The following is an 11,629-nucleotide window of genomic DNA, read 5'->3' as shown; positions in this document are numbered from 1 at the left end:
AAGAGAAGGACGCTGAAGCTGGTATTCGTCTGCCCATAATGAGGAGAACTTATGTTAAAGACAAAACACATTGCGGTGGGCTGTCCAGAGGAGGGTACAGTTACATCAGCATCAAAACAGGCACCAATATGGGCAGCAAAGTGGGCACACAAAGAGCGGGATTACAAGGGTTAAATGAATTTGGGCCACTGGTCTTGCACTACCAGCACATGAATCAAGTTCTGTGGAGTGCAGGCTGGCACAGGGTGATTGAGGGCATCAAAATCCATGGCAGATCCCCCACTTTTTAATGATTTGCATATGAATCCTGTTTTCAAAGGGTTAAATGACTACACCACCGATCTCACACTGCCAGCACACAGAGGGTTTTGCCTTCTATCAAATTCAGCTGAGGTCAACCCGGCCCAAAGTGTTTCTGGGCATATGAAATGGCATCAGAGTAGGCAAACGGACAGTTTTTAACCGAATTCTGTTTTGAAGGGGTTAAATTACTTTGCACCGCTCATGTCGCATTGATAGCACAGAGACCGCGATACCCAGACATCAGCTGGCCCTATATTGTTATCAGCATAAAAACTGGCATCAAAGTGGGCAGATGCCAACGTGTTAATGATTAAAATAAGTGTGGGGGGGGGGGGGGGGGTGATGTCCCACATTACATTCATAGAGTTCTGGGGGTGTCACCAAGTGTAACATCAGAGGCCCAAAATTATCTAACCCCAGTCACTTAATCATATCAGTAAAAAGCATTCTTCTGCCCGCTTTGATGCCAGCTAGTATGCCCATAACCACTTTGGATCAGATTGAAGGAACTGGATGAGGGGGCATCACCCTCTGTGGTCAGGCATTGTGAGATCAGTGGCTCACCTCCTTTCAATCACACTCTTTGATGCCCATTTTTGTGCCAGTTATTTATGTTTTTGTGCTGATTTTAACTCAGGAGAACTCAGTGCCATGGATCTTGTGAGTAAGGCGTCTTTCCCACCAGCGTGACGGATTAGGGCCGGATGCGTTCAGTGAAACTCGCGCCATTTTGCAAGCAAGTTCAATCAGTTTTGCCTGCGATTGCGTTCAGTTGCAATGCAGTTTCGATGCGTTTTTCACGCTCGTGATAAAAAAACGGAAGGTTTACAAACAACATCTCTTAGCAAACACTGAAGCCCCAATTCACTTCTATGGGGCCTGGGCTGCGTGAAAAATACAGAACTGATGCGTGAAAAAAATGCAGAAAACTCGTTCGTGTGAAAGAGGCCTAAGGCCTCTTGCACACGACTGTATGGCTTTTTCAGTATTTTGTGGTTCGCAAAAAACGAATCCGCAAAAAAAAAAGGATGACGTCCTGTGTGCATTCCGTTTTTTGCGGAAGGTAACAGCTGGCCCCTGATAGAACAGTACTATCCTTGTCCGTTATGCGGATAATTAGGCCTCTTGCACACAAACCTTTTTTTTTTCTGTGTACGTTCCGTTTTTTGCGTTCCATATACGGAAACATTCATTTCAAAGGGGTCCGCAAAAAAACCACAGAATGTACCCTGTATGCATTCCGTATTTCCGTTCCGTTCAAAGATAGAACATGTCCTATTATTGTCCACATAACGGACAAGGATAGTACTGTTCTATCAGGGGCCAGCTGTTCCGGAATGCATCCGTATTTTTTGTGGATTTGAAAAAGCCATACGGTCGTGTGCAAGAGGCCTAATAGGACATGTTCTATCTTTGAAAGGAACGGAAAAACGGAAACGGAAGGCATGTGGAGTACCTTCAGTTTTTTTTTTTTGCGGATCCATGGAAATGAATGGTTCCGTAAATGAAACACAAAAAGCGGAATGTAAACGAAAAAAAAAAAAAGAAAACTAAGAAACTGGACTAATAAGGACCAACTTGAACTGGTGGATAAAAGCCAGCTGGGCTCCGGCCTGGTGTAGACAGTGTCCTGCAGGAGGGTGACCTGTGCGGCTTCCCCCTCCCTGACACTCACCTCCCTCCGCCCCTCTCCTGCTCACAGCTCCTCTATCCCTAATCTCATTGGTCTCAGTGCCCCGAGCACAGCAGCAGCAGCAGCACAGCGCCGAGCTCCTGTCAGCCACAGCCCGGAGAGGCGCGCACACTATGCCGCCCGTTACCGCGGTCCCCTCAGTCACCCTGGGGGCAGGGACACTGACACCTTACATGTCGCCTGCTTCTGCTGAGGAGAATGCACTTTGGATCCGCTCCTAGAAATCCTCATTACTTGGTAAGTGCCTGCCGCTAGCCTCCGCCTGCAGAGTGGACGGTACCGCGTAGTGTGTACACGGCACAGATAGCTGTGTCTCTATCTATCTATCTACTATGAGTATGTATTGTGCTCACATGTGCAGTGGGTACGGGCTCTCAGCTGACAGTTATGTGGGACACTGTACACTGCTGTGTATTCCATCACAGAGGCAGGAACTGTGGAAAGTGTCAGAACAACCTGCTATAAATGTACAAGTGATCCCCACCACAGGGCAAGGGGGCACAGCAATGTGTGGCGCTGACCTGTGCTGTGGGCGCCATTTCACTTTTATGACACTTTGGTGGTAACCATCAGAACTGTGATTTACACTAATAGGACACAACCTCTCACATATATATTTATATTACACACACACTTATATACATATATATATTATACACACTCACTTATATAAGCGCACATACATTGATATACATATATATACACAAGCACACCTATATACATATATATATTATACACACACTTATATAAGCACACACACATTGATATACATATATATACACAAGCACACCTATATACATATATTATACACACACACTTATATAAGCGCACATACACATTTATATACATTATATACACAAGCACACCTATACATATATATACACAAGCACACCTATACATATATATTATACACACACTTATATAAGCACACACACATTGATATACATATATATACACAAGCACCTATATACATATATTATACACACACACTTATATAAGCGCACATACACATTTATATACATATATTACACAAGCACACCTATATACATATATATACACACACCTATATACATATATATTTATACACACACTTATATAAGCACACACACATTGATATACATATATATACACAAGCACACCTATATACATATATTATACACACACACTTATATAAGCGCACATACACATTTATATACATATATATACACAAGCACACCTATATACATATATATACACAAGCACACCTATATACATATATATATTATACACACACTTATATAAGCACACACACATTGATATACATATATATACACAAGCACACCTATATACATATATATATTATACACACACTTATATAAGCGCACATACACATTGATATACATATATATACACAAGCACACCTATATACATATATATATTATACACACACTTATATAAGCGCACATACATTGATATACATATATATACACAAGCACACCTATATACATATATATATTATACACACACTTATATAAGCGCACATACACATTGATATACATATATATACACAAGCACACCTATATACATATATATATTATACACACACAGTTATATAAGCGCACATACACATTTATATACATATATACACAAGCACACCTATATATATATATATATATATATATAGTGATAGGCGCAGTAATCTTTATACCTTCTGTACCATAGTCTCATGCCGATGGGGATCTGTCTTAAGCCTACTCCAGGGTTTTATTGTAGTTACTGTTACAAAAATGTTTTACGGTAATTTACGAGGTAAAATTTGTAATCCTTAAATATAATAAAAAATAATTCTAGTTATTCCATAATATCTTCATGTTATCTCTGGACATAATTGGAGTAGTGAACACTTACTGAATCGTTTGTCTGAAATGTGAAATCCTCTCCACTGCGTTGTATTTCTTAGAACACTACTACTACTACTACTACTACTACTACTACCACCATCGCTTGGTTAAAGTTTGCCCTGGCTTTCTTTAGTTATAAAGTATCCCTGGTGTGAGCTGTGTTGTGTTATATACAAAACAGTAATAGAAAAAGTAACAGTAAAACGTCTACGGAATGTTCTCTCCAAGTCCTAGAGCATGAAGTGTGTTCCGGTATTGGGACAGGAGTGCAGAATACAAGTAGAATCCTCCTTGTGGATATTTTGCCAAGATTTGCTGCAAGATAATTCTTCCATATTTACTGGTGCTTTATTTCTTACTTTGTTTTCAGCCAAATTTTAAATCCAATTTAGATACTTGATGTCATATATGTATCTGTTACACATGTCTAAGCTGTGCAACTATAAATTACATACAGTATCTATTTGTCTATCATCTATCTGTCTCTTATCTATCTATCTAATTATCTATCTATCTATCTCTTATCTATCTATCTATCTATCTATCTATCTCTTATCTATCTAATTATCTATCTATCTCTTATCTATCTATCTATCTATCTATCTATCTGTCTCTTATCTATCTATCTAATTATCTATCTATCTCTTATCTATCTATCTATCTATCTATCTCTTATCTATCTAATTATCTATCTATATCTTATCTATCTATCTATCTATCTATCTCTTATCTATCTAATTATCTATCTATCTCTTATCTATCTAATTATCTATCTATCTCTTATCTATCTATCTATCTATCTATCTCTTATCTATCTATCTATCTATCTATCTATCTATCTATCTCTTATCTATCTAATTATCTATCTATCTCTTATCTATCTATCTATCTATCTCTTATCTATCTAATTATCTATCTATATCTTATCTATCTATCTATCTATCTATCTATCTCTTATCTATCTAATTATCTATCTATCTCTTATCTATCTAATTATCTATCTATCTCTTATCTATCTATCTATCTATCTATCTCTTATCTATCTATCTATCTATCTATCTATCTATCTATCTATCTCATATCTATCTATCTATCTATCTATCTATCTATCTATATTCTACCTGTCTGTCTATCTATCTATAAATATGTCTTACAGATATATAACAAAGTAGCACAAAATTACAATCTGAGTATATTTATTGGCACAGTGTGCTGTGATATTGAGTGGTTTTCTAAATATTTTCTATTCCATTTATACAAATATAAACATAACACTATACCCAGCAATCCAGGAAATAATGACAGTTGAAATTCTGTCTCGTTATTTTCTTCTTGTTACATGTTGTTATGCTACAGTATCTATCTATCTATCTATCTATCTGTTTATCTATATATCTAATATCTATCTATCTATCTTATATCTATATATCTATCTCAAATCTACCTATCTATCTAATATTTATCTGCTATCTATCTATCTATCTATCTATCTATCTATCATCTATCTAATATCTATCTATCTATCTATATATATATATATATATATATTATCATCTATCTATCTAATATCTATATATATATATATATATATATATATATATATATATAATCTATCTATCCTATCTTCTTTCTATCGATCTCTCTATCAATATGTCTATCTATCTCTTATTTATCAATCGATCTATCATCTATCAATCTATCTATCTCTCTATCTGTCAACTGTGTCTCTATCTATCTATCTATCTATCAATATGTCTGTCTATCTATCTCATATTTATCAATCGATCTATCATCTATCTATCTATCTATCTATCTATCTATCTATCTATCTATCAATATGCCTGTCTATCTATCTATCTAATATTTATTTATCTATCTATCTATCTATCTATCTATCTATCTTCTTTCTATCTATCTCTCTATCAATATGTCTGTCTGTCTATCTATCTCATATTTATTTATCAATCGATCTATCATCTATCTATCTCTCTATCTATCAATATGTCTCTATCTATCTATCAATATGTCTGTCTATCTATCTCATATTTATCAATCGATCTATCATCTATCTATCTATCAATATGCCTGTCTATCTATCTATCTATCTATCTATCTATCTATCTATCCCCTATCTACTGTATATCTGTAATTACATGCATCTGACATTGTGTTTCTACACATACTTCTGTATCTATCTTGATAAAAGTCTAGTATGCCTCTTCAGATTTGCACTAGTCACATTCCCAGGCGCCAAATGCGATAAACCGCTCCTGGTGTGCCCCCAGTACGTGCTAAGCACAGATCGGATATGATCCATCGGGGAACACTTAGAAGATGGTGCTTGTATGAGCGCCACAGTTTAATTACTTCAGAAACCAATCCACAAGATGTATTTGTTCGTCAGCAAGCCATGAAAATGTGAGCACGCTGTTATTGGTGCCAGATGGTGGGTTTTGTGCCGTACTTGTTCTGCAGTCCCAGAAATGACATGGGCTTTTTGAGCTAGTTCCAGCGTGGTTTGGAAAGCATGAATCCCTACTCTCAGAGGGATTGGCGGCTAAAGTAATTGTGGTCACTTCACGTCTCAGTTACTCATGTAGCTGACAGTCTCTTCTGAGCTGTAGGAATGGCTATATTATTGTCTGGCATCTTGTTAGAAATGTTTATGTAATGCCATTCGTCTTGGCATTTATGGGGCTGAGATGCCATCTTCACACATTGTTATCAGATCTGACAGGAGCGCAGGTTCTGGGTTTCCTCTGCTCCTATAGAGAACCACGCGGCAGTACACAAGGGGAAATTCTACCTGACGGTAACATTTACATGAAATTGGCCGTAGGGAATGTAGCATTGCCTGTGCTCCAGTGTCAATCCTGCATGTAAAGCCCTCTTGCACAGTACAATGGCCAATAGTACAGTTAATACCATTATTTCTCAGCGAGCTACTTGAGTACATTGTAACCCTTTATATTCTGCCAGAACCTGTGCATACTTATTGGGTGAGGAACAACTGCACTGTCTTTACCGCTCAAGCTGAGTACTGAATATTTAATGATAAAGTCTGGCACTTCAGTACATCCTATAGGTACAGTGGCCCCTCGAGTTACAATATTAATTGGTTCCAGGACGACCATTGTATGTTGAAACCATTGCAACTTGAGTATTCAGTCCCAAAGCCCCAAAATGTCATCCAAGATAAGAGAAAATGAAGATTTAAGAAAAATAAGCAGATAACTAAGACAGATAAAACAAGTGCTTACATATAACAGTCAGGAATAGCTGCTAACTAGCATCTAATCCAGCTATTTTACCAGAGAAGTGACCTTCATTGGTTGGAGCTGAGTCTGAGATATTGTATGTTGAGTCTGGTTTGAACTTACGATGGGTCAGAAAAGACCATTGGGTGTTGAAAATATTGTATCCTGAGGCCATTGTATCTTGAGGGCATTGGGGTAACTAGAAATGACTGGGCCACACAGCAAATTTATGAACGGGCCCCACTCCTCCAAAAACTTCTTCGGAACCCCCTCCTCCCGTGCATCCCCCACTTCTGTGGCTAGTCAAGATCGCTCTCTCAGACCAGGCCCAGTAGCTGCTCCATCTATTTCCTACAGTGTCACTGTATATATTGTCTTTTAGTCCTCACCTATAGCTATGCCCCTGCTTGAGGGGCCACTGTATATATGGTTGGGGGATGGGCTTGTGAATTCATTTTGGACCTTGATTGGTGCACTTAGACATTGGCATATAAAGACAGAAACTATCCTTCCCTGCAAGGGGGCAGTGATGGTCAGTTCGCAGTGTTCGCCATCGAAAACACTTGCTGGCTGCCATCTTTAGTAAGGTAGACTCACCCGTCTGGCAATGCACAGGTAAGCCCTTACCTGTGCCGGGAGCCGGTCTGAAATCAAATGCGGTCACCGGGAGCAGGCAGTTCCAAGAACAAGTCATGACGTCACTGAGCCAGCGGTAAACAGTGAGAAGGCTGCGGCGCTGCTGGAGCGCCGCTGCCTTCTCAAACAGCTGATCGGCGGGGGTCCCGGGTGTCGGACCCCCGCCGATCAGACTGGCAACTAAGCCAGTTCTACTTTACACCAGTTTGACAAATGACCCCTATAGTGTTCATATTATGGCCGCAAGAATCAGAATCCCTGAGGTTCTACTGAGCCAAACTAGATCATCATACCCTGAGGTAATGTAAGTTCACTTTAGTAGAAGCCCAGAATGTCATATGGAGAATAAAATGTGTTTGTATTATGGCCTTGGCCTAAGGTTGTATTTATAGGTTAGGCCCCCTTCACATATGTCTGGCGATCTGGTTCTCGTTTTTTCTGTCTGGCCTTATCAATGTGCAGATGACGTATCTGTGCACTCAAATGCAGTACACATATATCAGTTGTGTCCGTCTCCCAGCCTAAGGCTACATGCACACGACCGTGCCGTTTGTTGCGGTCCGCAAACCATGGATCCGCAAAAAACGGAAGCCGCCCGTGTGCCTTCTGCAATTTGCCATTTATATAACTGCCTATTCTTGTCCGTTTTGCGGACAAGAATAGGACATGTTATATTTTTTTTGCATTGAAGTGAATGGGTCCGCATCCGAGCCGCCAAAACGGCGTCTCGGATGCGGAACCAAACAACAGTTGTGTGCATGAGGCTTTAGGCTTATTGCACCCGTATGTGTGCGCTCCGTGGCCGTATTGCGGACCGCATTTGCGGATCCGCAATAAAACGGGCACTGTTCCATGTGCATTCTGCATCACGGATGCGGACCCATTCACTTCAGTGGGTCCGCAAATCCGGAGATGGGGAATGGTGCGGAACGGAAGCATGGAACGGAACCCTATGGAAGCACTACGGAGTGCTTCCATGGGGTTTCGTCCCTTACTTCCATTCCACAAAAAAGATAGAACATGTCCTATCTTTTTGCAGAACGGCCGGATCACGGACCCATTAAAATGAATGGGTCCGCAATCTGCTGCGGCTGCCCCACGGTGGGTGTTAGTGCATTGCGGCCTGTTTGTGTGCAAGAGGCCTAAAGTAGCTGGCCTGAAACAACTGATATATGTGAAGCGCGCCTTACAGATTTGTTGTTGAAACCAACAATTCATTCCATACATCTGAATGGACGCACTGGTAGATTTTTACTAACCCCATTCAGATATATATGGTTTTTACCAGTAAAAAAATGTCACAATATGCTCACACATTCTTCTAGGTCACCTGCATTTTTGTGGGGTTTTTTAGTGTTGTTTTCTCTAAATGGCTGTGTGAACTGTGTTTTTTGTTTTCTTGCTTTTTTTTCTATAGTAAAAGAGATGTAAAATGGCTAAAAAATACTAGAGCTACAGCATGCAGCATTTTTTTAAAGAAGGCGGAAAACCCCAAAAAAATGCCACCTAAAAACGTCAGTAGCAAAAAAAGTTATGGGTCCTGAATTTCACATTTCCAATAGACCTTCAGTTTTTCACCACAAAAAAGGCTGCAAAAACCGCAGGTGCCAAAACACCACTGAAAATAAAAAAGTGCAGATAAACGCCACAAAAAAAACTATGTGTAAAGGCACATTAAGACAATCACAGAAATGTCTGCAAAAATATCAACACTAGCTTTGAGCACCATCTGAACTCAGCTCATACCATGTTTTGGCCCTCCGACAATCGTGCACTGTGATGTACCCATAGGCTACTGTGCAGGGACAAGGTAAGAGAATGTCGTTTTGGGATTGGCTTGAGATGACCAAATGCAAACCGTCACAGTTTTCAGGCGCTCGACTGTATTTTAAGACTAAGCATTTCCGCTTTGTCACTAAGTACAGAATGAGCAGCAATTCTAGTAGTGTGACTAACAACTGCAAATACTCCCCAGGAAAGCATGTTAAATGAATGAAATACTGAATAAACAAACGAGTTACACTATTTAACTATCAGTACATGGCAATGTGCCTGTGTGCTGGGCACTAAAAGCCGCGCGCTATCAGCGTGCAAATGTTTGCTGAACTGATTTTGATGTTATCATAAAAAAAAAAAAAGAAAAGAATAAAGTATTTTCTGCTAATTAGGTGCATGTAGCGTTTTATTATACAGTTTGATATTATGTACCGTTAATCTCAGTAATTGTTTACAAGTATAAAACTTGACTGCCGTCATTCTAGAAATATTCATATACGGATGGCCGGAAATATCTGCTAACCAGAATATGCAGATACTATAGCAAATTGTGGTTTCGGAAAGTGTGAAGATAATGGGGAGCGTCTAAGAGAAAATAATAATTTACATTTGTTGAAGGTTTGGTCTCATGAAGAAAACCCTTGTCCATATGCCAGTTGACTAAGGCCTCTTTCACACTACAGTTTTTTTTTTCCGTTTTGCGGGCCGTTTTTTACGTTCCGTATACGGAACCATTTATTTCAATGGGTCCGCAAAAAAACCCAGAATGTACTCTGTATGTATTCCGTTTCCGTGTTTCCGTATCTCCGTTCCGTGCAAAGATAGAACATGTCCTATATTTGGCCGCAAATCACGTTCCGTGGCTCCATTAAAGTCAATGGGTCCGCAAAAAAAATGGAATGCATACGGAAATGCATCCGTATGTCTTCCGTATCCGTTCTGTTTTTTGTGGAACCATCTATTGAAAATGTTATGCCCAATTTGTTCTATATAATTACTGTATACTGTATATGCCATACGGAAAAAGGGAACCGAAACGCAAACGGAACAACGGATCCATGAAAAACGGCCCGCAAAACACTGAAATAGCCATACGGTAGTGTGAAAGGGGCCTAACTTGGGATCTGCCTCTATGGCCCATAATGACGAGGCGCTCTGTAAAAGGAACTCAGTGCACCCTTGCAGTACCTGGACGGCCATTCATTTGATTCTCCTGCATGTAAAGCTACTTTTCCCTTTCGGAAGCTGCTGCAGGGGAAATATCTGTCCAAAAACGTCTACAGGCAAAAGCTGATTGTCACGTCAGTGTTAGCTGCTAATTATGACCTCTGTGACAGGATGATGGAATTTCCTATCAACTGAGATGACCCTCATTTTTCAGCTAAGGTTTGTGACGTAAGCAAGGTGAAGGGTGCACTTCACCTGAAATGTTTACTGACATTATCACGGACACATGCAAGATTTTGCTTTACTTGTAAAGTTTATTTATTTATTTGAGCAGTAAAGACCCCACTACAACAAAGCCCTCACAATGTTTTATATTACCGTCACAACATAATTGAACAATATTTAAACAAAAGTGGGGAAAAACAATGATAAACACAATCTGTAATACAAAAAAGCAAGCCCTCATACAGCTTTGTGAATGGAAAAATAAAAAAGTTATGGTTCTGGGAAGGCAGGGGAAAAAAATGAAAATGCAAAAATGAAAAATCATAGGTTCCTCAAAGGGTTAAAGCAGATTTCTTGCGTCTATGAGATGAGGCTGAGCTACTAGAGAGCAATGGGTCTATATACAGTTCCAACATGGAGGCTCTCTGCTTTTTGTGTCTTCTCCTGGCTGGGATGACTGCGTCTTTCTGCAAGTTACCAGTCACTTTCGCATTATAGAATTGTGTTTGTTACAAGCATCATGCCGCCCTAATGTTATTTAACTGTTTTACTTTTTCCAAAAGTTAAGGGATCACTCCGGTCAAAAATGAAAAATGAGTCACCCAATTTATCTCAGCATGATTCAGTGCTATCTGTTTAACCACCCAGCCGCCACCCGTGTCCGTGGTTACAGTGCTGAGCGAGATCAGGAG

The 11,629-nt window shown here is 39.6% G+C and overlaps 1 protein-coding gene across 1 annotated transcript in view; it reads left to right on the top strand.

Moving 5' to 3' along the window:
- Window positions 1-2,050: 2,050 nt before the first annotated feature.
- GLIS3 (GLIS family zinc finger 3) overlaps window positions 2,051-11,629 on the top strand; it is a 387,825-nt gene continuing 378,246 nt past the window's right edge. The window contains exon 1 of the mRNA XM_044272013.1: window positions 2,051-2,233. The gene's annotated coding sequence lies outside the window, so the exon portion shown is untranslated. The remainder of the gene's footprint in view (window positions 2,234-11,629) is intronic.

Source organism: Bufo gargarizans, chromosome 1 (genome assembly GCF_014858855.1).
Source record: "Bufo gargarizans isolate SCDJY-AF-19 chromosome 1, ASM1485885v1, whole genome shotgun sequence".
Taxonomy (NCBI): Eukaryota; Metazoa; Chordata; class Amphibia; order Anura; family Bufonidae; genus Bufo; species Bufo gargarizans.
Note: the sequence above shows the minus strand (reverse complement) of the source record. Positions and strands in the feature narration are given on the sequence as shown.